We start from the raw sequence: 25,701 nt of genomic DNA, 5'->3' as shown, positions 1-25,701 counted from the left end.
AACTAGGTGTTTTCTCCTGTAATTAATATAGCAAATTAATAGAGCCCAACAAGCTGAACCCCAAATGTGAAATGAAAGCAACTTACGAAATTGATGGCCCTTTTGACACCTTCCAACACGTATGCCAGTGAGCCTTGTCAGAGACCTAATTGCTGATGAAGTGGTATAAAGTCATTTTAATCAACCACCTCTAGACAATTACCTAATAATGAAACATTTTTAATTTTCAAAAGAATACAAAATTCATGAGTTTTAATTTTTTTTTGTTTGTTTTCCTCACCCCTTTCAGTTTTCCTTATGCTAAGCACCCACTGAGAGTTTATTGACTAAAACTATCATGTACTCTCTTGATGCTGTAACAATGGTTTACCTTGGGTTGCTACTTCAGTTGTAGCTGAGTTATCCACTAAATACAAGGCTTAATTGAGCTCCTCTCAAGTTGCTCAAAACTTTTCTTTCTCAGAAAACAATTGTATATTCGTTTCTGTGTAAGAATTAGGCATTTTATTTTCTCAAGCTCAACAACAGAGCTTTATTGGATTGGGCCATTTTAATGCAAATGTTTCTGGAGAGCCCTATATAAACATATGTACATATTGCTAACTGAAAACCAATTACATCTTTTTTAAATACTTTTTATTTTTTGGCTTCAAGAACAAGCGGGGTATTCTGCTTAGTTTAATTTTCTGGTTGAGGACTAACATAGTTTAATTGTTTTTTATGATAAAAACTTGAAGAACTTTATTCAATCCTTCTAAATACTTTTTTTATTTTAAGGAAGAAGAGATAGTATGTACTTCAATGAATATATGTGCATGCATTATAGAGGGTATATAAATCTGCAGATTTATACTATTGTTTTTAACCTTGATCTACATTTTACTTTGTTGAAAATGCAAGTTTGAAGGCCATGCAAGTTTAACTGTTGCCTCTTAATAAAATTAGAGTACAGTGAAAAAGAAAAGAAACCACCAATAGGAATCAACTACACAATTTCCATGAAATTTTAGCTAGAAGTATCACTTCTGAACAGGTAGATGACACTTATCAGCAAGCGTGAACAGAAGAGGGATAGATATGCTATCTATCCATACATAAGCAGAGATCATAAAAGTAATTTCTTAATTACTTGTAGCTGGAAGACAATTGAGATAATTTTATCGAATTTCCTCATTTCCCAGGTGACTACTAAAGCCAAAGACCTTTAGTAGTAAGTCCAAAAAAGTCATAGCTAGAGAATGAAAGTTGCAGCATCAGAATTTTTAAAATGAGAAGACACAGAGCATTTAACATGAGAAAAATAAGGATTGTTTTTTTAAGGTATTCATGAAAATGAAGGTTAATATGAAGATGATGTTCTCTAGCTTGTTCTCATTTCTCTGGTGATTGCAACTGAGGGTATGTTCTGCAGGATAATTAAAATATAGAAGAGGCTCTTAAATGGTGTTTGGACTACTCAGATGGTATTTCTATACATAAAGACAAGATTATACCACATTAACACTGGAAGGTTTAGAAGATTACTGATCATTAGAAATGAGTTGCCTCTAGCCTATTGCCTGGTGCTCAATCAAAGCATTTTAAATCTGTAGTCCTGTCTATTTTCCCATGCGTATGAGTTTATGTCCCAGTCCTTAGCAAAGTACTCCTGAGAAGCCTTTTGACACCTCTTGGAAAAATGTCCATTATCTATTTGAATGGGATGGATATAAGTTAAGCATGTAGCTACTTTAGCAATAAATTCCAAATTTTTGTGGGGTAACTTCTACATATTGTGCTAACACAAAAGAATACATTGCTCATTCATATGTATCAGAATAATGCTTCTGTTTCTGGGTGACTGTTGTGTTTCACATGGAGATTCAGGCTCTAGGCTCTTCCAGTCTATGAATCAAGAATTCCCTTGTGATTTCACTGTATCTTATATCTGGACATCTGAATAGAGAATGGGAATATACCTTTCAGTCTAGAAACAAAAGTAATGGAGTTTCTTACCAGAGGGTGGAGTGTAGGGAAAGAAAAGCGAAATTAGCCTAAGGGGGAAAAATAATCTAACCCTTGGCTGACCAGTAATTTCCTTGAAAATATTTACTAACATGTTAAGAGCACAGATCTTTGGAGAGCAGGCACCTAGCTCTCACAGAACACATGTGTGAGGAATATTTCGTCTTCTCGGAATAGAATTTATCCTGTTGGATAAATTTATCCAGCTGGAATAGTGGTAGCAATGTTGAAGACATGTAAAAACAAGGTTGAATATGAAGAGAACCTCCTTAAAACTTCAAAATGAAACCTGGAAAGAGCCTGAGATTCTTAAGCATGTGCTAACTCCAGAGTTCTTGGTTTTTATAAAACAAAAGTGTTAATCACTTAAGTATATATATTTGAATAATGTAAACATATTTCATATTTATAGATACACACATATATCAGCATATATATATATATTATATACTTTTGCAGCAAAAACAACTGAAATAAAGATTTTTTTAAAGGATATAATAGAAATCATACAGTAGTAATACAAAAACTATTAAAAAGCTAGTAAAGAAATGGTAACATCTAATCACAATGATATTAACCATCAGACTTGTGTGCATATGAAAATCACTTTATAAAATGTAAAACTTGATGCTTAGTAAGTATTTGTTAACCATTAGAAAGAGATGAGACATTTTATCAAGTAAAACACAAGTTACATTTCTCAATGTATTTATTTCAACATGAATAATACAAAAATGGCTGCATGTTGAATTTGTGTGTTTTTCCTCTTTAACTGTTTTGTGAATTCCCTCTTACTGTCCACCAGCCAGATAAGAGTGTTATCCTGTTATTCAGTTGCTTCATTAATACCCTTCCCCATTGTATTGTTGTACTCTCTAGCTTGTGTGACCAGGACTCTAAGCAAAAGTGCTTTTTTAAAATTATGTGACTAGATTTGCAATGGTTGACTAAAAGGGTAGCTTATGAATGTGAAATATGTGCTTCCTATTTGGGGTCCTCAGAGAATTTTTTACCCACTTTACTTTCATCTAGGACTTTTGTTTTTTTATATATAGGTGATATTTGAACTTGGATAAAGAAAACATAATACAAATTATAAGACCACTGAAACATTTTTCCTCAGAATATAAATATAGCCTATAAAATTGCATTTATACAAGGCTTATATTTTCTGAGTACATTGGTTACTCATAACCAATGCCAAAATAACGATCAGCCTAGTGCACATATAATTATCTTAAAGGTCTGAGTATGAAATCCCTGCTAATGATATTTACTGTAACTCGGGAAGCAAATTAGACGAATATTAAAGCTTTCACATTTCAGTATGCATAGATAGATTTGTATGTAATTACAAAATAATGCCACTGATGAGGTTTTTATTTTTCCCACAAAAAATAAAGACAAATAAATGATATTTTTCCTTTAAGGAATAATTTGGGAAATTTCAGTAAAAAAATAATTTTTCTTCTACGGATATTTTATCTCAGTGAAATAGATTATTATTTCGGAAACTTGAGACAAATGTTCATTTCAAAGCTACTTTCCCTTTGCTAACAACAAAAGTAAAAGATTTCCTGTTATACTAAAGCACAGATAATCTGGATGATGTTTATACTTATGAAAGAAAACAAACTACATTTTATTACACCAATTAATTAATTACCAAGTCAAAATTTTGCTATGGGTTTAACATAATACTAATTAAGCAAGAATAAAAGTGAAGTATAAATCCTAACTTATCCATGAACAATTTATGATTCATTTTAGAGAACAGATACACCAATAAAACAACAATTTATAATTAAGAATACAATGATATATCAATATATATATATATAAATGGAGACATGCTGATGTTTTTAATAATAAGCAACTGACATTTGAAAATGCAATTGGAAATATATTACACAACAGGATTTTTTTATGGATTCAGTATTAGACAAAATAGGTGTTAGATAATGATTCAGCAAAGACATCATAGTGCACTGGAGAAGACATAGTTATCAAATATAATTCAGGTTGAGGCTTTGAAGTCCGTGGTGCTCTTGGCATATAGCAACAAGCCATCAGACAGTCTAAAACTAAGCTAACACATCTTCTTAGAAGAGATCAAATCTGAACAGAATTTTAAAGGAGAGCAAAGGAGTTGGAATGTAGAGGATGTTCTAAGCAGAGGGAACAGAATTTGGAATATTTTAGAGAAATCATTGTTTGTTGCAAATAATACCTTACTAGAATGGTGCATGGTTATATGTGGATATGGCTGTATACTGTATTGTCGAGAGCCATCTGTGAACTTTGCAGGGACTAAACCAACATTGCAACCAATGAGTAGGAAAATCTGATATCTGGGAACTTCCAGTGGCAATCCTGTTGGTTAAGACCTCCCAGATACATGTGAATTTCTATTCAGTTCTGTCAGTTCCAACTCAGCATCAGAGATAGGGCACACAGACTCTCAGAGATGGGTGTGGCTTCCCAAGATGCCAATCAACCTGTTGACTGCAAGAGATCACGAAACAAGACCCCAACCCTGGAACCTTGTCTCTGCCTTTGATGTACCCCCTTAAGTAAACCACCAGAGTCATATTCTAATTGTTCTGTTCCAGCTCCGGTAAGGGCTGGAAATTCCTATCAGGTGCTTCCTTAAAACTGATTCTGACTTTGTCTTATTTCTTCACCAACTATTTTAGATTTTATTTTCTCAGGTGGCTTACCCCCTCCTGAACAGGAAAAATTACCCTGGTGAGGTTCTGGTTGCCTCATAATCCTCTATATGTTAAAGGGACAATGTTAAAATTCCCCATCATGGCATTATGACATCCTTGATACACCTTTCTATTCTTTTTTTGACTACTTTTTTTTTCTCATGGAATTCTCTATAAAAAAATCAGTGAAATAATGCATAACTAATGACTGAACTCCATTCAGGATTCCTAAGTTTTGACGGGAATCTCAATTTAGGTCCATTTTCATGTAGGTTGATTTTTGCAGAGGAATCTTTTTGTCTTATTGAGAGATGGCTTGTTGAGTAGAAATAAAGGTGGCACCCTCAGTGCACCAGGAATCAACTGAGACAGAGATTATGAAGAGCTCTGGGGCTGTCAGGGTATTGTTAAGTAGCTCCTATTGACATGAGGTAGCTGGGTCTTCGTGTCCAGATCAACCTGTTATTTAATGGGTCCTGACTTCAGGATAAAGTCATGACCTTGGGTCATGTGACTCTCTTTAGCTCATATAATTGTCAGAGGAAGACACGAATACAAGAATTTAGTCATCGGAATTTTCAGACCCTGGGGTTTTGAGTGTTTCTGGTAATTCCATTTATTTTTCTGTTGGTATTACTATGTAAATTGTGCAACTATAATATACTGATGATGAATGAAAACATGTGAAGGCCCTCACTGGGATGCAAACAGACTTTATCTATGGTCAGAATTGGCGTTAGATTCTTAAAATCATATACTTAAGCTATATATTTAAAATTGTAATATTATAAAGGGAGAAAAATAGCATTATAAACAAAGAAATAGAACATTTCTTTTCTACGAAATCTCCAGGCTTGCAATAACAAGAACATGTCTCCAAATTGATGAAAATTCAGTGAGGTGTTTGATGGTACCATACAGCAGGTGTTGAAAGGGAGAGATCTGGAGGACCAGGAGGGAAGGTACAGAAAAAGAAGGGGGTGTGGGTGACTGCTCATGGTGCACCATAAAGAGGTAAGTGTTGTTCAGTATTCCTCAGCAGAAAAATTAAAACTAATTTTATTTCATTAGTTGCTTATAATAACCATCTATGTACAGAAACATTTTTAAAGCTATATCAATTTAGATCTTTTGAGGTACTATGAAGCTAATGTGATACTACAGGTAATAATACAATTGCAAACTACAGATACAATATAGTCATTTAGAACATAGATTTTGAAAGAGATACCTACACACTGTATAGTGAATCACCACTGCATTAATTGTTTTTTCATTACTGTGCTTAAAGTACCTGACAAGAACAATTTAGAGTATGAAAGATTTATTTTAGCTCATGGTCAGCCAACTCCATTGCTCTGGGCTTGTAGTGAGGTAGAACACCACAGTGGAAGGTAATGGAAGAGTAAAGCTTCTCAGCTCATTGCAGCCCAAAAGCAGAGAGGAAGAGGAACTAGAGACAAGAAATAATCCCCCAGGGTATGTGCCCAGTGACCTACTTCCTCCATCCATGCCCCACCTGCCTACAGTTACTACCCAGTGAACCATTCAGAATCTTAACCTAGCAAAGGGATTAATCCACTGGCGAGGTTACAGTTCTCATCATTGCCTAAAACACCCATTCTGAGCCTTTCTGCATTGGGGGATCATGTTTTCAAACCTAAGCATTTGGGGGGACACTTCCAGATCCAAACCATAACAGCCACTTAGTGTCTTTGTCAACTTGACAATTTTCTTTAATTTCTTATGCTTTTTCATCTATAAAACAATTATTATATATTACTGATTTGTATTAAATGTGACTATGAACTTAAAACAGTACAGTACCTAAAAAATAAAAAGCTCTCAATACAAATGATTTTATCATTTAAAACGTGTCTTTTTGTCCCTATTTCTTAGTGTCTCAGAAAACTTTGTACTGAGTAATTAGTACTTAATCAGTATTAAGAACTGTATTTAATCTGTATTTTTAACAATTATTTATCATTGTAAAAATTAGGAAAAGTGGATATAAAAATAACTCAGTTTTACAGTAATGGCAAAACTACATTTCAAGTCATCAATATTGCTGTAATTTCCAAAGACATTTACTTATTTTGTTTGCTTTCTTCAGTAATTACACTTGCAAGTTTTCAAAGGGTTCCTCTACATTTCTCCAAATTAAGGAAATGTCTACCAAACAGCTAAGATGGTACCAGAGCAACATGTGGATTGAAGTATGTTCCTGCTATATCCAAGGGAAGTGTGAGAACATTTTGTCCTCTGTGGCTTATTTTACATAGTATTAAGGAGAGCTCTGGGAAGTAGAGAAAACTGCTGAAGCATCAAATATATTCCCTGAATCACAGAAAAGAGAAAGGAATTAAATCCCAACAGGTGACAGGAAAGGGCAGCCATAAGGCAAGGCCAAATGGCAGAGTCAGTAGTTTGGCAAGAAACTTATGAGGACTTTTTGTATTTTTGGAGAATTGTCTCACAGTATTTTTCCCTTCTGATCTATGCTGATTATGCCTGGACACCCTCCCCTTGAAGGTTGTTGGGTTGTACAATATTGGTTTTAGTTTTTTCTTTAGAATCCGCATCAAACTCCAATTGTGAGCACAGCAATAACAAAGTACAGTTTTCTGCACCTTTGATAAAGGTCATGGAGTTCTAGTTATGTGGTGATTTTGAGGCCTGAAGCTAGTAATACCTGCAATAATGAATCCCTTTCTACTTAAGCATTAATTTAAGAATCATTACTTACAGAAAATAACCAGAATTATACCAACTTCCCACCTGTTCCTTCCTGTTCAAATAGAATTCTTAAACCTTGGAAAGTGGCTTTCATAAAAAAATAAAAATGGAGGACCTAGAATTATCTTGATACTAGGTTCCAACAAAGTCTTTGTGAGTTAAGTTCTGTAAGAGTTCTGTTGTTTTTCCTGTGTTGACTTCATTCTCTGACCTCATTTGGAGGCCCATGCCATGTCCTTTATTGTTTTTGTTTGTTGGTTGGTTTTATTTTTGTTTTTTCACTTGAGAAAAATTTTATTTTCAAAAATGAGGTTAACAATTAGAATTTGGTAAAACCTTCTTGATAAAGCCATTGCTACAACGGAATTTATGGGTAATAGCCCATTTATTTATTTATTTATTTTAGTTAAACATAAGAAAATGCCTTTATTTATTTATTTATTTATTTATTTATTTATTTATTTTATGTGGTACTGAGGATCGAACCCAGTGCCTCACACATGCAATGCATGTGCTCTACCACTGAGCTACAACCCCAGCCAGTGGGTAATAGCTTTTGGAAGGTTAATGTAATTATTATTCTTGAGATAACATTTATATGTGTTTTTTAAAATTATTTTTTAAAATTTATACATGACAGTGAAATGTATTACAATTCATATTACACATATAGAACACAATTTGTCATATCTCTGTTTGTGTACAAGGTATATTCACACCAATTTGAGAAGGTGGAATGTGATGGTCACCATGTCCTCTATTGTAATACACATATTGCAATTTGTCTATGGCAATATTAATGTCATACACTCTTATGTTAAATATTATTGGCAAAAATTTCATCTCTTAAGTTTGGTCCACAAAATTCCTGCCAATCATATAGAACAAGAATGTGTACCTACTATGCTTGAGCCAATTGTGTGTCAAAGAAAATAAAATACACTATCTAGTTTGGTAAATAACATGTGGAAATGAAACTCCATTTGGAACATATGGATTAAGAGTTGGGAAGTGGAGGATTCTTGAGTGGAAATTGAGACTCTTGCTAGAAGTAGCAGCAATGGGTGTCAGACATGCTAACCACAAATATTTATGAAAATTCTCTAATATTCTTTGGTCTCACAAATGATGTTTATCTAAAACAAAATCAAAAGACCCAAATAATCTCAGTGGCCAGGAATCTTCATTTGCTTCATCAGGCACTCTTATCAACCCTGCCAAGCTACTAGCAGATCATCACTGCCAAGCCTTATTCTCAATTAAATGAACCTTGCAAACTTCTCAAGGGAAACATCCATCTTGTACTCATGATATTACAACAGAAAAAGGTGAATGAACAATATCTGAAGAATAATGTTCCCTTCCTGCAGATAGAAAGAATCAGAAGTCCATAAACAATTCTTGGACATTGAGTTTGGAGGGAGCAAAGTACTGGTACTGAGTCAGGAAACTCTTAGAAGTTTGATTACACTGATGTTACTATTACTAAAGACTTCTTAATGAAATGAGTTAAGAGAAGGAAGAGATTGGTTGATTCTTTGATAACTGGTGTCCAAATAGATACAGAAATCTATATGATGAGACCTGAAAGAATTGCCAACGCTAAGTGGCTATGTGACCTTGCAATAAATTCTCCAAATTTCAGGCATAGCTTCTTTAGTTATAGATTAATATGAAAATTTCATGACTTCTGGCCCTACTTCAGCATAATTTCATTATACATTTTATTTTAATATGTGTAGTTCCTATATTTTCCTGAAATGAAAGGTTTATATTCAACAGTTCCCTGGAGACTCAAGAAGAGTTGGCAGTGAACCAGTCCCTGAAATTCAGAGGTACCATGATGAAACAGAAGAAATTACTGTCACATGAATCACAAAGTAGAGTGGCAAATAGGAGTGACTTGTACAAGTTTCATGTGTGAGCCAAACTTCACATGGAACTTCTCATCTAACTTTTATGTAAATTGGTTGCTTAGATTAATCCTGAAAATGTATGAGTGACTTTTTTTGTATCCACTAATGATAACCATTATTGACATTTCTTTCTTGAAGAATTAATAGATGATATAAGAAAAGGAGAGGAATATGCCCCAATTAATCCCAGAGATAATTAAATCATTTGAAGAAATAGCATTTCATTCTGCCAGACATGAAGATTTTAAGTTCTGGTATGTGCAATGAAAACATTTAGGATTTACAAACTGAAAGACTGTACTATCTGCTGGCTGGATGAAAATAAACAATTTCTTGATTTCTCTGAGATATAATTTACTTGTATTAGCACAAGAATGATAATGCATTCATAATAAGAAAATTGAACATGTCAAGTTTTTACCACATATTTGTGAAAAAATTAATATCGATCAGCATCAGAAATCTGAGACTAAGAAAGAAGTCTTCATGTGAAATACCACAAGGTTTCAGCCCTCCAGAGGAAATTTCTCCAGGTATTTTTGAGAAGCCCAGGCCTGTCTTATATGTGCTTATGGCCAAGTAAGTTTCTTTTGGCAGAGTGCAGCCCTGCTGCTTTCAATGGGAGCACTGCTTATCTTTCTGTCTTGAGGAACAATTCCCAGCACCCTCAAAACTGCACTAGCAACTGTGATGAATGTGACGATGCTATTTTCCAATTTCGCAGTGATGCTGAAATTCAGACACAAATGAAAAACATCCATTCCAACCAACAATGCAGTAACATCCACTTTTGTCTCAAGACAAAATTGTTGATTCTCTGAGTCTCAGATGGGTTCTAAAGAATACAAACACCTTGAGTTTATTTCAGAGTCTTCTTTCTGAATATAGGACAGAAGGTTTTTACTATGCAGTTGGTCTAGAGGACATTTGATTCCATGCTGCTACATCTTCTCTGCCCTTTCTTCTTAGCCAGCCCTGTAAAAGTTTCACTCCATAAAAAATAGGCAAGTCCCTCACGTGGAGAAGTTCCTTGAGTTCTAAAAACTAAGTAGAATCCACTTATATTCCATATTGTACTAATAATTTCTATGATAAAAGTATGTATATATACATATATGTGTGTTTTCTTTGTATCTATCTATATCTATATATTTATATCTATCTATATATAACGGTTTGAGTTGAGAAAGTATCATTTGAACTCTGCTTACTTTCTCCCTAATATGTTTTTTATCACTTTGATAATAAAATGATAATTTTTGGTAATGAAGCTTCATTTTGAAATTGATATCCTTTTGAAATTTTAGTTAATCTGTTCAGTTAATTATTTGTTAATACTGGCTACAAGAACTTTGTAATTAACCTGAAACTATTTTTAGGCAGGATAGTATTTTTAGAATAAAATTCACCTGCTTCTGAATCTCAGAAGCTCAGAACTTCAGATACAAGTTCACAGTGATCTTAAACTTACTATAAACAAGTGGATTTCTTAAGAGAAATGGTGAAAGGCAATGGAGTAGTGACTTTTTTATACATATTTGGGATGAGTATACAGAAATGTGTAGTCTGAGAAATTGTTTGTTTTTTTATTATACCTTGGGTGGGCAGGTTTTCATTGCTCATATGTGGCAGCCAAGTTGAACTTTTGCATTTGAGTAGGCAAAATGAAACATTTACCTTTCTTACTACAGTTGTCAATTTCTCATTGAGCAAGGGGCAAATTGTATCAGATTCAGGAGCTGAATTTCCTCCCACAACTGGGCAGAATTATTGTGTTGTCAAAATGTTCTTGAATTATGTTGAATATAAAAAAAAGATTGTATTCAATAAATTCTGATTTTAAAACACTGTGTACCTCAGTGAAAACTGGATTGGAATAATAATGGGCTTTGTTGGAACCCAGGAAACTTCTGCTTATAAGAAAAGCAAGAGCCAGTCCTGTAGCAGAATGACTTAGGAATGGGAGCAAGAGTTTTGAGGAGCCTTAATAAAAACTATTTTTTCCCATACTAACCATGAGCTAAGGGAATGAGAATTTGTGACATAATATAACAGTCTACCACCCCCATCTATAGCTTCACTTTTCATGGTTTCAGTTGCCTTTGGTCAACTGTGGTCAAAAATTAAATTGAAGCCTATCACATTGGTGGACACTTGTAATCCCAGTGGGTTAGGAGGCTGAGACAGGAGGATCACAAGTTTGAGGTCTGTCTCAACAACTAAGTGAGGCCCAAAGCACCTTAGCAAGACACTGTCTCAAATTAAAAAAATAATATAAAAATGACTAGGGGATTAGGGACTTAGCTCAGTGGCAAAGCACCCTGATTTAAAGTCCTGGTACCAAAATTAATAAATAAATAAATTAAAATTCTAAAAAATAAATCAACAATTTTTAAATTGTGTACCCTAATGAAGAGTATGACACAATTCCCTCTGTTTCCACTCTGTCCCACACAGCACATGAATCAGGTCTTTGTGCCCAGTGTATCCATACTATATACCCCACCCTGCCATTATGTTTCAAGTAGCTGCCTGTCTTATCAAATTAATGGTGGGAATATATTGTGTTAAAATAAGCATCCTTGTTTTACTTAATAATGGCCCTTAAGCACAAAACCAGAAACAGTGGCCGTTCAGGTATTCCAAATAGAACATGTGGAATATGTCCTTCATATGAAAATGTGAATTATTGACTTGAGAAAAAATAATTATATGCTTGAGTCTCCTAAGATCTTTGATAAGAATGAATATGTCTACAAAATTGTAAAGAAGGGAAAACAAATTTGTGTCAGTTTTGATGTCATCTCAGACTGTAGATCTTATTGTGACAGTGCATCAGTGTGTACTTTTAAGATGGCAAAGGCATTCAATGTGTACATGTATAAATAGAAAAAAAAACACTAGATGATAGGTAGGTAGATAGATAGATAGATAGGTGTATGACGCAGTAATGTCTATAATTTAAGGGTAGAATGTGAAGAGGCAGCAGGAATGAGTTGGCAAAAAGATAACTATCTCAGAGAAAGACTTGCTAAAAACTTCTCCTTCCTTCTTAGAGAGCACCAACAAATCATCTTCTTTTGATGAGTCTGCATAATTAATTTTTTTCTCAAATATAAAATAATAGAATAAGCTTTTACAATTGTTAGGAAATATTCTTACATACTACAAAGATAATAGAAGTCATACAAAATCTCCCCACCTAGAGAAAAACATGTGAATATTTAAATGTTTCTCATTTTTTATACATGAATTTGACATTGTAATTAAAGTATAATTCTATATCCTGAATTATTTCTGAAAGTATATTCTATGCATTTCCCTTGTTAAGAAAATTGAACATGCATCATCTTAAAGGATAAAATTGTTTTGTTAAGGGTCTTGCTAAAATCAATCATTTTGTCATTGTACATTTAGTTGTTAATAGAAATGCTGATCTATGTGGATTTTGTTTGTTTGTTTGTTTGTTTAGTGGATCCCTGTAGCTTTGCACTGAGTTTTGTCATGGTATTTGGGTGAAATTGACTAAAGGATCTCATATACCAGGTACCCAAGCTTCAACTCTGTTCTTGGCATGCCTCACTCTATGGATGCAAAATAGAAATCATCTTTATCCCATTTCTCTCTACATCTTCCAACATTGACTGAGTTAATACATTTTATTAAATGTGATAAATATCTTTAATAAAGTATTTAAGTGGTTATATAGATTATAATGACTTATTGATTATGTGTTTATTCATATCAGAATAATAGTTTTTATTCCAGTGATTATAAACCCTTTCTTCACATTAGAAGCCTCTGGAAATATTTTTAGTCATTACTCATATTGAACCTATCTAAAGAATTTTTTATTCAGTTGGTATATTGTGAAGACCAGTATGGGCACTAATTGAAAAATAATAATAATAAATGTGATTCTAATAGGTAACTAGTTTTGAGAAGTACTGCTTGAGTTATGAGAAGAAATAGAGTGAATAGAATATCTAATACAACTTGTGTTGTATTATTAACACAAGGTCCCTCAGTTACCATGTGACTTTCTCTGTTTGCCAAAGCAGTTTGAACATACAGATTAAGTAATCATTTAAAAAATCTCGTGGCAATGGGATTAACCCCATATGTGCATTGTGGAGATAACTAAAAATCACTCCTTCAAGCTCTAAAGCTTATTTAAAATCTATTCTAAATCAATTTAACAAGGTTCCAAGGGAAGAACTAAGTAATAAAATAATTTTGCAGGAGGTTTAAGAAAATTTGATGTGATTTTTTTTTTTGTCCTACAGTATTAAGTTTACTGGGAGCAAAATTTTCAAATTACTAAAGGTGTATAAAATGATATGAGCCTAGATCTTCTAAATATCCACAATTTTAGAAAGAACTGAAATAGTCTCAGAGCTCCATCTTTAAACACTTTCTGACAAAGACTCTGCAGCATAGTGCAGCCTATACCCTTCTAGTAAATTGATTTATACAAAAGTGGCTTCTTCTAGATATAAGTTAGAACAAGTGCCTCCTTCCTGCATATTCTTCAGTAGAAATACTAACTATTCTCACCAGGCCAAGCTTAAAGATGCTAAAATAGAAGTAGTTTTTTTTTTTTTTTTTTTTTAGACAAAACAACAAACTGTCTACCCTGTTAAGAAAAGAAATCTGTGAAGGCAAAAGGCTTGAGGTTAATTGCCAGGTGTACAGAAAAATTATGCAAATACAAGAATGAAATCCACTTTTAGGCCCAACTGCTTTCCTTTTGTTTGTGGAATGGTGCTATTGTTTTTTTGTGTCTTTGTTAACATTGTTCCAAATTAGTTTGGTCTATGTCCCTAGTATTGAGATTTCGAAAGTTCCTCAAAATATAAAACAACAAAAGTGACCATGACCTATGAATTGGAACAAAAGAAACATCTCAGGAAGAAGGAGGGAGAGATGTTAATGGGATTAGCTTTCCCCTGAACTCTCCAGAAGTTGATTAAAAGAACTGGGAAGTTAGCATGTTCTGTCCACCTTGTGTATAAATCCTGTTAGGATGCTTTAAAACAAAGGTTTAAAGAAGTTGCTTTGAATGTAAGAAACTTTAAACCAATAGGTTGGATTTTATTCACTTGCCCTGTACTACTGGTATAGGAAAATTAGAAGTTTGTATCATATGTGGAATCCAAGTGAATGTTTCCTACTTTGAATTTTCAACAGTTATGCTCAGTTGTGTTCTCCTTGATCCAATTCATAGGTCATGTTCACATTGTTGTTTTATATTTTGAGGGACATTCGAAATCTAAATACTAGGGACATAGACCAAACTAATTTGGAACAATGTTAACAAAGAAATATATTAATAAACATACATACATACATACATACATACATTTATTCATTTATACATACATTTATTCATTTTTGCAAACCCTTCTAATCCATATCCACAGATTTCTAGTTCTCATACTCTGATGGATCTAAAACAATTATATGTCAGCCAATTACAGAGTATCCTAAGACCCTCCACTTAACAAACAGGTTATGAGTGCAGTTTGAAAATGTTTTCAGACAGCAATAACTTAGGATGGGGTAGAAAAATTAGTCTGAATTAGAGAATCCATACCAATTTTTATTGGATTTTGTCTTTAGGAAAAACATATAGGACCTCCAATCTGCTTATCATCATTAAGATCCAAAGCAAACAAACTCAAAATTACCACTTTACCAGTACCTTAAAGTCTGAAATATTTGCAAAATTTTAGTTGTTTCAATGCCTGAGCAACACACAACTGAGTTATAAGCATCATATTCTTTCATTCAATTGCTTATTGTTTTATTTTGTTCAAAAAATATTGATTGGGTACCACTCCAAATGATATGAACACAGAGAAAAATTGGATGCAACCCCTACATTTATTTAGTTTACAGAGTACTGAGGGACTGCAGAGAGGAGAATTTTAAGATTTTTAAGAATACAAAGCATCCTCCCTGTGAATGGAGGCTGAATTTGTAAATATGATGGATATGACTCCTATAGCTATGTTGTATAAGTTAGTATAAAAAAAATCTTCCAGATGTGACTAAAGTACTTAATCAGATAACTTTAAGTTAATTACAAAGGAGGTAATCATAATTGGCTGACTTAATCAGGTAAGCCCTTAAAAGAGACAAGCAGTGGTAGCAGAACTTGAGAGGAAGCTGCCTTGTTGAAAAGGGAACCAACCTGTGACAAAGACCAGAGGGTGGCCTCTACAAACAGAGGCCCTGGCAAGAGCTAGCAAGAAAATGTGACCTTAAGATAAAATAACACAGGATGAATTCTGCATTACACCAATAAGTTGGAGGAGAGAATGGAAACTTAAAGAAGGTTGAAACCTCAGTTAACACCTTGATATCCTGTGCTGAGACCCTGCACAGGGGACTGTACCTGGACTTTAGACTCTCAGATACTGTGACCCATAACTTTATATTGGATGAAAACTTTCTGGGATAATTGGCTACATAGTAACAAATAATACACACACAAATAAAAAATTTCAAATAACAAAATGTTAAAAGTACTATGAGAGAGGCACTTGGTGAGAAGATGGTTACAAAGAAAGTTTTTAAACATCTTCTTGGTAGGATGAGGTGGCTTCATGAAGAGGCAACCATAGGATGTTACATGAAATCTGTTTATGTCTGAAACACACACTGCCCAAGTGGCTGCTACAGAACTGATATTCAATGTTGGAAACACAAACATAACAGAGCCGTGGTCCCAGATCTTCAGCAGCTAAATGATTGACACTGTGCAAGATAGGACAGAGGATGCAGCAGTTGTAGCCCAGAGCAAAGGTGGCCTAGGGACAGCTTAGACTTATTGAGAACTTATTACATAAATATCACTCCTTCACAGTTTGATATGAATTAACTAATTTAATCAGCAAGATAATGGCATAATTACTGTTATTTTCCCCATTTTTGAGATGAGAAAACAGGATCACATAGCTGAGATGTGACCCTAGGTGGTTTTAGGGCTGAGTGGATGCTCTTCACCACAGTGTTATAATGGCAGGACAGAAGGTGTGAAAGAGCTGAGTATGTTCTCTGATGTAATTTTGCCTTGCATTTTCTTTCGATTGGATAACAAATGTGGACCACTTCTGCTCCCTCTTGGTTAATGTATCATTGATCTATCTGTCTTAAATTAATAAGTGATGATGAAAAATATGTGGGAGTAAAGAGGGCAATTATATCTTGGACTATGTGGACATACTATTAATAAGGGTGTTATTGAATGAAAAAGTGATGTGGAGTGAAAAATTGAATCTTGAACAATTAAGACAAAAATTATATAACCAAAGAAGTATAGTTTGAGACAAATACCTTGAAAGTATTCTGGAAGCTTTCCCCAAACATTTCATAAAGGAATTTAATTAAATATTGCTCAGTGTTTCTTGCCTGAAATAAAAGAAATCTCCAAGTGATTCAATCAGAGGTCCAGTTCTTTAATTTTAAAAAGTTTTTAGGTCAGCTTTGCTTTCCATGACCAAAATAACTAACCAGAATAATTTAGAGAAGAAAAGTTCATTTTGGGTTCATGGTGTGAGAGGTTCAGTCTGTGGTAGGCCAACTCCATTGCTCTGGCTCCTGGATGTGGCAAAGCATTATGGTGGTGAAAAGCTGCTCAGGTTATGGTGTCCAATAAGCAGAGGTAAAGCAGTGCTTGGGACAAAATCCAAAATTTAAGTCATGCCCCCAGTGATCTATATCCTTCCCCCATGCTGTACCTGCCTATAGTTATTAACCAGCTAGTCCATCCAAATGATTAATCTACCAAATGGATTAATCCACTGATTGCGTTACAGCCATCATAATCTAATCCTTTCACTCTAACATTCCTGGATTAACTGAAGATCTTTGGATAATACCTCATGTTCAAAACATAACAAAAAGTCATTTGAATTTTTCAAGTTCCATCTTTTATTGCTTAATTGTTGGAGATTTTATGCCATTTATTTGTGGGGATTTATTTTATTTTATTTTGGAAAAAAACTGGTGTGAAGCTTTTGTGTGTGTTGTGCTGTTATTAACAATAATTTCCTTCTAAACTGTCTTTGACCAAATTAGAATGTATGAAACACTCATTAATGTGTTTACAAGGATTATTCAGAGAAATGATATTTTTCTACAATAAAGAACAATGAAGGTTAATATGGAATTGTGCTACATTTCATTCTTAGTTTGAAAGCTTAACTTTGTCTGAAATAAATATTATACAAAATAAAGTTACTCTTAGTTTTCTTAACTCTCTTTCCTACTCTTAATTGTATGATGTGTATTAATCTTCTTGTAAGGGGATCTGAATTTTAATGGAAATAGAGTGAATTCTTAATGTTCAAAGACTAGTTGTAATCCAGGCTAATATGTGCAGATGTATTTTTACAAAAATCCATTATTCAATACTCTTTTAGTAAAAAATTCCTCCCATTGATACAAAAATACCCACTTCATGTGTGAAAGATTTTTTTCCCCTTCTGTTCCAGCATCTATTCAATTAGTAATTTGATGCAAAATTTCTTCCCTATTCATACAATATGAACTACAATCTTTACACTTGGTTATACAGAAATATTTTAGAATATTAGTGGTTCTCTTCTGTGCAGTTGGAATTCCTGTGTTTGTTGTCAGTTCTGTTTTATTTTATTGAACAAAAGAACAGGAAATTTTGTTCTTATACATGAACTGATCTAGAAACATAATTTAATTACCTTTTCCTGGTGTCATTAGCACATTATTTTCTCAAAGATCAGGTATTGTTTGTGATCTCTCAATTGTAATTAACTTCTGTTGGAAATGTCTCTTTTACTATTTCCAATAGTATAAAGAAGAGGATACTATAACTAGTTAAGAGGTAAGAAATGTTCTTGACTCCCATCTTAAGTATAAACCACCTGCTTTAGGCAGCTCTTTTGCCTCTGTAATCAAAGACCTTATAAGAACAATTAGAGGAGGAAAAGTTTATTTGACATATTTTCAGAGGTCTTAGTACAATAGATGGCCAAATTCATAGCTCTGGGCCAGAGGCACAATATTGTGACAGAAGGATGTAGTGGAGGAAAGAAGCTCAGGACAAGACAATCAGCAAGCAGAAAGAGAGAGGAAGCAGAAAGAGAGAGAACTCTGCACATCAAAGACAAAATATAAACCCCCAATGACCAATAGTTAGCACCCAGTAAATCCATAAAATGAGATTAATCCACTGATTAGATTACAACTCTCATAATCCAATTATTTTACATCTGAACTTTCTTGTTTTGTCTTACACATGAGGTTTTAGAGGATGTCTCATATCTAAACCATAGTATTTCCTATGTTAAAACATTGAATTTCATTACTCGTGAATATCGGGAGAAATATGTTTTTCAAGACTGTATACACACACTTATGCAGGGAGCAATAACATTGATCAAATTATTCCTTTAGATTTTATCAACATATAATTTATTCATTTATAAATACACGCAAATATAATTAAGTGGTTCTTTTTAAGCACAATAATCTGAATTATTACTGGTTTATATTTTCTGCTACCTAAGAATGCTCCCATATGGCAAAAATAGAAATATTAAGTGAAACATTTTCCTTTACTTGATTGCTGTTTTTAAGGGAAAAAATACTGTGTTTGTTTGTATTTGTAGCAACTTTGAAAATCTAGTGTTTTATGTAATGATGTCCCATATTTCTTTAGGAAACATGATCAGAGCCTGAGTTTATATGGGAGACAAACAGAGTGAATTATGACATTGATATGTTAGAAGAGTGATCATCACAAGAATCTGAATTAAATGCTCTTCCAACATTTAATTTATACTTGTTTAATATATTCTATATTATATTTTTGTTGGTATATTCTATACCAACAAAAAATGTAACCAAGACCCTGTTACCAAAGAATGTAGTCTGAGAATAGGATTAAAAAGCACAGATAACATTATAAACATCTTATTTTGCAATTGAATAATAAATTCTGTGATGATTTGGTGATACAGTGCTGTGAGATGATCTTGGATAAATGTTACTCAATGAGATTTTTAAATCACAACTATACTAGTAGTCTTATCAATGAATTTTTTGTAAGAATATTTATGTTAAGTCTTTGAAAACAGTGGGGAAAAATTATTTTGAATTTATATTAAACAACAAACTGTGTCTACCAGCAAATGTTGTGGCAAAAAATGTACTGCAACTTATAGTTTGATTCTTTTGATGTTTATGAAAATTTTTGCCTTAGAAACCAGTGAGTATGGTGCTTTATTCAAGAATTTTTCAAAATGTACTGAAAATAATCAAGAGCTTTTGAAGACATCAATGCAGTACTTCAACTCTTGGACATTTTTTAATATATAAATGAATTTTTTGTTTGAGGAAAATCATAGCATGGATTTGTGTGTATAAGCACAAACACATAGATACACACGGATATACACATGTACTTTTTAAGTAAATACAAAGAATTAAATGAAAAAAAGCAAAAAGAATTGTTCTTGATCATACTTTCAGGTAGACAGTATTAGTAAAAACAATGAGTTATGTGTACTATCTGGGGCACATATGGAAGTTAGAAGAGCATAACTGTTGTGGAGTAGTTGGATAAAGAAAAGGATAATGGGAAAACATTATAAACACTATAATTCTGAACTTCTTAAGTATGTGAAAAATGTATCAATACATATTCTCTCATATTTCTGTGGTATATGTGTAGTATTTATTACTATATATGCCTACAGTATATATGAAATATAGAATCAATTCAGATTATACCACTTTGTTCTAACCCATGATTTTATTTATTTATTTATTTATTTATTTATTTAGGTACTGGTGATTGAACCAAGGAGCACTTATCCACTAAGCCATATCCACTGCCATTTTTATTGTTGTTGTTAATTTTATTTAGAGACAAGGACTCAATGGGTAGCTTAGGTATTCACTAAAATGCTGAGACTGTCTTTAAACTCATGATCCTTCTGCCTCAGCCTCCTGAGCCCCTGGGATAACCCATACATTCTTTTTTTAAAATATTTTTTAAGTTGTTGATAGACCTTTATTTATTTATTTATTTATATGTGGTGCTGAGAATTGAACCCAGTACCTCACATATGCCAGGCAAGTGTGCTACCACTGTGCCCCAGCCCCAGCCCACCTACACATTCTTGAATGTAATTCTTTCAAATAGCTGTGTGTTCAGAAAATTATGACTTTCAAAATTTGAATATGCATATACACATATATAATTTGTCACTAATAATTTTACCTTAAGAACACAAGACTTATTGTTTATTTTTTCCCCTTTTTAAATCTCTGCTAATGCTTTTCCTGTCACGGATCTGGGTCCAGTAAAAGAGCCACAAAGAAGGGCCAGGATTGTGGCATAGCAGTAGAGTCTTTGTCTCACACATATAAGATACTGGGTTCAATCCTCAGTATCACATAAAAATAAATAAAATTAAGGTATTGTGTCCATGTACAACTAAAAAGTATCTTTTAAAAAAGTCACAAAGAATTTTTAATAATCAATGGTTTAAAATAATAAAAATGTATGAAAATCACATAATTTTAGCTTATATAAAATATTTATGTGACTTAGAAATAAGGTACGGTCACGTAGCTAACCATAAAACAACTTAAATCTCAATATAAATAAATAAATAAATAAATAAATGATAAAACTCGTTTGGGGCTAGGATTGAGTAAAAGGAATAGGTGCACATTCCCACCTACTATCCCACAGAAAAAATCAGACAAAATATTTAGGTCATTGGACATTAACAAATGAAGAACAAGAATCACCAAGAAATAGGAAGCCAACAATGTGACCCATTAAAATTGTTCCTGTTTACTACTTGAAGAGTTTCCAAACTTAGGCATCACTCCTGGGAACTCAGGTGGAGGCTTACGAAATCTATGACTTCAGTAGATAGAGCTGAAGAGACCAGGAAACTATAGTGAATTAAGTAGTATCATGCATAGTTCATATCAATCCAGAACTTCTGAATGTGACCTCATTTTAAATAGGGTATTTGCATAGATAAGTGAGGTAGGAATTGAATTGAGTTTTTATTAGAATAGGATGGACTCTAAATCTAAAGAGAATCTCCTTGTAAGAGACAGAAGAGGACATGCAGTAACACATCATATGGTATGGAATCAACACAGGGACAGAGATTGGACTGAAACATCTAGAAGTCGAGGAACACCAAAGATTGTTAGGCAAAGAGGAGAAGCTGGTAGAGAGGGGTAGGAAAGGTTGTTCTTTAGGGCTTCCAGATAGAGCTAACCTGTGGACACTTTTATTTTGAACTTTTGGATTAAAACTATCATATTAAAAATATCTGTTATTTTTAAGACACCAACTTCATTGTAATTTTTTTTTATTTGGTCCTTGGAAGCTAAGATAGATAACAAAGCATCAAGAATTCACAGGACACAGTGATCAGAGAAGACAAAAAAGAAAATATCATCTAAAATCCACTTAGCCTAAGCAGCAAATTCTAGACCTTTTGCAGAAAAGTACTGGAAAGTCAATGGCAAGGCCAAAATTAAGACCACATTCTTTAAAGCCAAATAGCCTGCCTAATGTCTAATATACCTAATGTCTCTAAACTCAATTTTACAAATACTGTAAAATTGAGGCAACTTTAGTGTTCACTTCAAAGTGACTGTGGGGTAAATGATATGTTTTAATAAATATCTTAGTTTCTGAAACACAGTAATTTCCTAATAGTATTTAGCTGTTATTTATGAGTAACCTAATCACACCCAAAGGTTAAAGATGAACCCTAAAAAAAGGAAAGATATCTGGGTGCATTTATAATATTTATGACAGGTTTTGAATTGTGGTAGTTCTCCATAATCAATGGAATGAAATCCAAATGGAAGTAGCAATCAAGAATGAAAGATGGAAGGAAGCAAAGATGATGGCTAGAATTTAAGAGGAAAAAACACACTATTTAAAGACAACATGCCCTATTCTTCACCTGGTTGATGTTAATTTAAAATTCATTTTAGTTACCATCCCTATACTCTTAACAAAGTAAATTATAATTATGTACAGAGATTGCATTAATGTTCTTTTAAAAACTAATAGGTTAAGTCCTTGATCTTGCCAAAAACTGAATGAGTGTAAGGATTGGATATTAATGTATTTTAAATTTCTCCTAGTGATTAAATTGTCATAGATACGTTTTTAAACCCACTATTTAAAAAAAAAAGTCTTCTTAAAAATGTTTTCCTCTTTTTTATCAAGCATTAGTGAATTTATGCAATTGCTATTTTCACATATGGTAATAGAGATTTGAAATATGTATTTTTCCTAAGTAAATCCTAATTGAGACATCTAATGACCTCTAATGGCCACTTATGACATTTTAATTTATATAATAGTTGAAGAATTTTCTTATTGTTCAAAAATGATGTGAATAAACAAATTACCTACAGGCAGATAGTAGGAGAGCACTTAACTTGAGAGAAGGTCACAGTACAAATGCTTAGATTCTATCATTGTGCCCTTTGTGCTCTAAACCTGCCAAGGTGCGTTTGGATTCTTTGCCTTCACTTAAAACAGCAGGGAAAAAATGAGATCAAACAGAGGGTTTTGTGCAAGTCTCCTACTCCTGAATACTTAACTGCTTCCTTTTCTGTGTTTTCTTTTATCTCAAAGCCTATGGATAGAAAGTCAGAGCCTCCTCATTCATGAATAAATCAGTGTCCATTATTCCTTTCTCCCTTGTAGCTTTATGTGAAAAATGTATGGCAGGGCTCCAAAGCACTTGTTCCAAATGTGGACGTGCCTCTATTTCCTAAGTAAATGACAAGGGGTAAATTTTGTTCAAACTATTGAGGCACTGCCTTGTGATCAACAAAACTATTTACAGACAGATTCTTTCACTTTAACTCTCTATAAGCTATACCTCCATTTTGTAATATCAGTCTAGTTTTCTTGTAACCAAAACCCTGACTCACAGTGCTAATAGAATATCCAGGGCTGATTACAAGGGTCCCAAGATAAACACAGTAAGACACAAAAAATAAAGGAACAGCAGTACCACGCCTGCAGGTTTGATGCTTCACTTCCTAGTTGCAGCTGGAGTGATAGGAATAAGGAAAGTAATGGAGCTGATACCCTTGGTATTGGTTAAGCCCTTCTCCTATTCCTGATTAGGCGCACAATGTGGACAGAAGGCATTTCTGATGTTTATATTCACCATTTGTGATGACCTGGGGGACCACTCACATTCATTGGCACTGAGCTTACAGTTAGCTTTGCCTTGCCACTCTTCAGTTATAGAGCATGACAGAAAAGAGTATAGACCAAGGACAGAGGCATCACAGAACTTAGCCCAGAAGAAATTTTCTTTTCCTGGCTTTGTAGCCATTTTGAATATTGACCTTTTCTAGGGTTGACTCCCAGACAATTTGGAGTACATATTTTTCTTCTGTATGCTGTGGGTGATATATATATATATATATATATATATATATATATATATATATATATATATATATATATATATGTCTGCATACAATCATGTCTACTGCAGCTCATAACTACTCTTATGAATGAATACTTCAAGACAAAGAGGCTGTGGGTTATTTGGTTTTCTTCATATTTGTTTGTTTCATGGCTTTAATTAAAGCATAGCACATATAGAAAACTGCATACATTAAATGATCAAGCAATGACAAAATTAACTTCTGAATATAACCAGCTGAAGAACTAGAATATTACTAGTTTCAGAAATTTACGTCATGGTCTTTCCTAATCACTACCCTCTCCTCATCTCTTAATATAGCTATGCACCTGGTGTCTGACACCAGATAATCCTTTTTCCAGTTTCTCAGTTATGTAAATGGAATGAAAAGCCTTGAATTAGTGTGATTAACCCTATGTTCCTTCCTTGTTTTATTTTTCAGAAATATAAGGCAAAAGCAAGATCTTCACAAAAAACAGTACCATTGCCCGTGGCCCATGTGAGAATGGTAGCACATTTGCCAGTGTTCGATCCCTATCATCATCATCAGGAGATAAAAGCAAGGTTGATTCCAAGAAAAGCTGATTCTGTGGTCTGTGAGGACAGATCAAAACATGTCCCTCCTTATTAATAGAATTGCATACTTAAAAGGAAAAAAAAAGTTACCTTATTTTTCTCCTTGCTGAAGTCATCTAATTTCATTATTAAGTAAAATAATTTTATAATTGGTTCAATAAAGTTTCTTTAGAGAAAAATGTATAAAAAATAGTTCCTTTACTTTTCCTTAGTCTTCTTAGAAGGAAAGAATCAAATATTAAATTTATCAAACTGGTTTTTACCACTTGAGAACCTTCAGAATACTGAATATTATAACATTTCCTCAAAAATCTGTTACATACTGCTATTCTTCAATAATAAAATTAATATCAAATGGAAATTTGTGAACCACAAATAAAGTGTGCATTTTGTGGAGAAAAGGGTAAGGACATATTAGTAAGGGAAAACTAGTAAACACAATACCCCTACTGATAACTCCTGGAGAGTATATTTCTGGGAAGAGCCTATGAAATAGATTCTATGAAAGAAAGCACAGAGAGGTGTTCCTAGTTCTACAAAATATTTCCTAATAGTAAGACAAATAGGAGAAAAGTAAGACAGTACTCTATGGCTCTGCTTTGATTGGAAATTGGGCCCTAACTATTTTCTCCATCTCCACAGTACTTGATTAAGATGGGACATTTGCGTGAACTTTCTTAGTTACCTACATTAGAAAAAAGGATTTATCATACCACTATGGGGGAAAAAAAAGGCTTTCAGTTGCAAATAACAGAAAACATAACAAGTAACTTATTCAACAAAGATTTTTTTTAAGTACCTACTTTATCCAAGGTGTTTTTTGAAAAATAATAGAAAATTTTATAGCAAGCCCTTTATTGACCTATAGGATATAATTTTTAGAAACATAAAACATATGAAAACAACTGTAATTATATATTAAAAATTCTTAAATTTCATAAGAACAAATAAATGGCACAATTCCCATAAAATACTAATTGCCTTCAGAGGAGAAATTAAATTGTAATTTTTCTATTAAGTAGCATACATCAGTAGTGAATATATCAAAATGTGAATAAAATTTTGCCAAATGAGCTGGTATGAATTTTAATATTCTGAGAAAATTGAATTGACTGCATGAATGTGCTACAATTTAGCAAATTTACTACTTATATTTAGGACTGTGGATATGCATATTTGTGCCCTGACATTCCAAATCAATGTATCCAATATTCATTGCCAATTTTCATTTTAACAGAAAGCAAAACATTTTTTACATTTTTAATGTAT

This window comes from Ictidomys tridecemlineatus, chromosome 5, assembly GCF_052094955.1.
Source record: "Ictidomys tridecemlineatus isolate mIctTri1 chromosome 5, mIctTri1.hap1, whole genome shotgun sequence".
Taxonomy (NCBI): Eukaryota; Metazoa; Chordata; class Mammalia; order Rodentia; family Sciuridae; genus Ictidomys; species Ictidomys tridecemlineatus.
The sequence above is the reverse complement of the archived record's forward strand: the minus strand, read 5'-3'. Positions refer to the sequence as shown.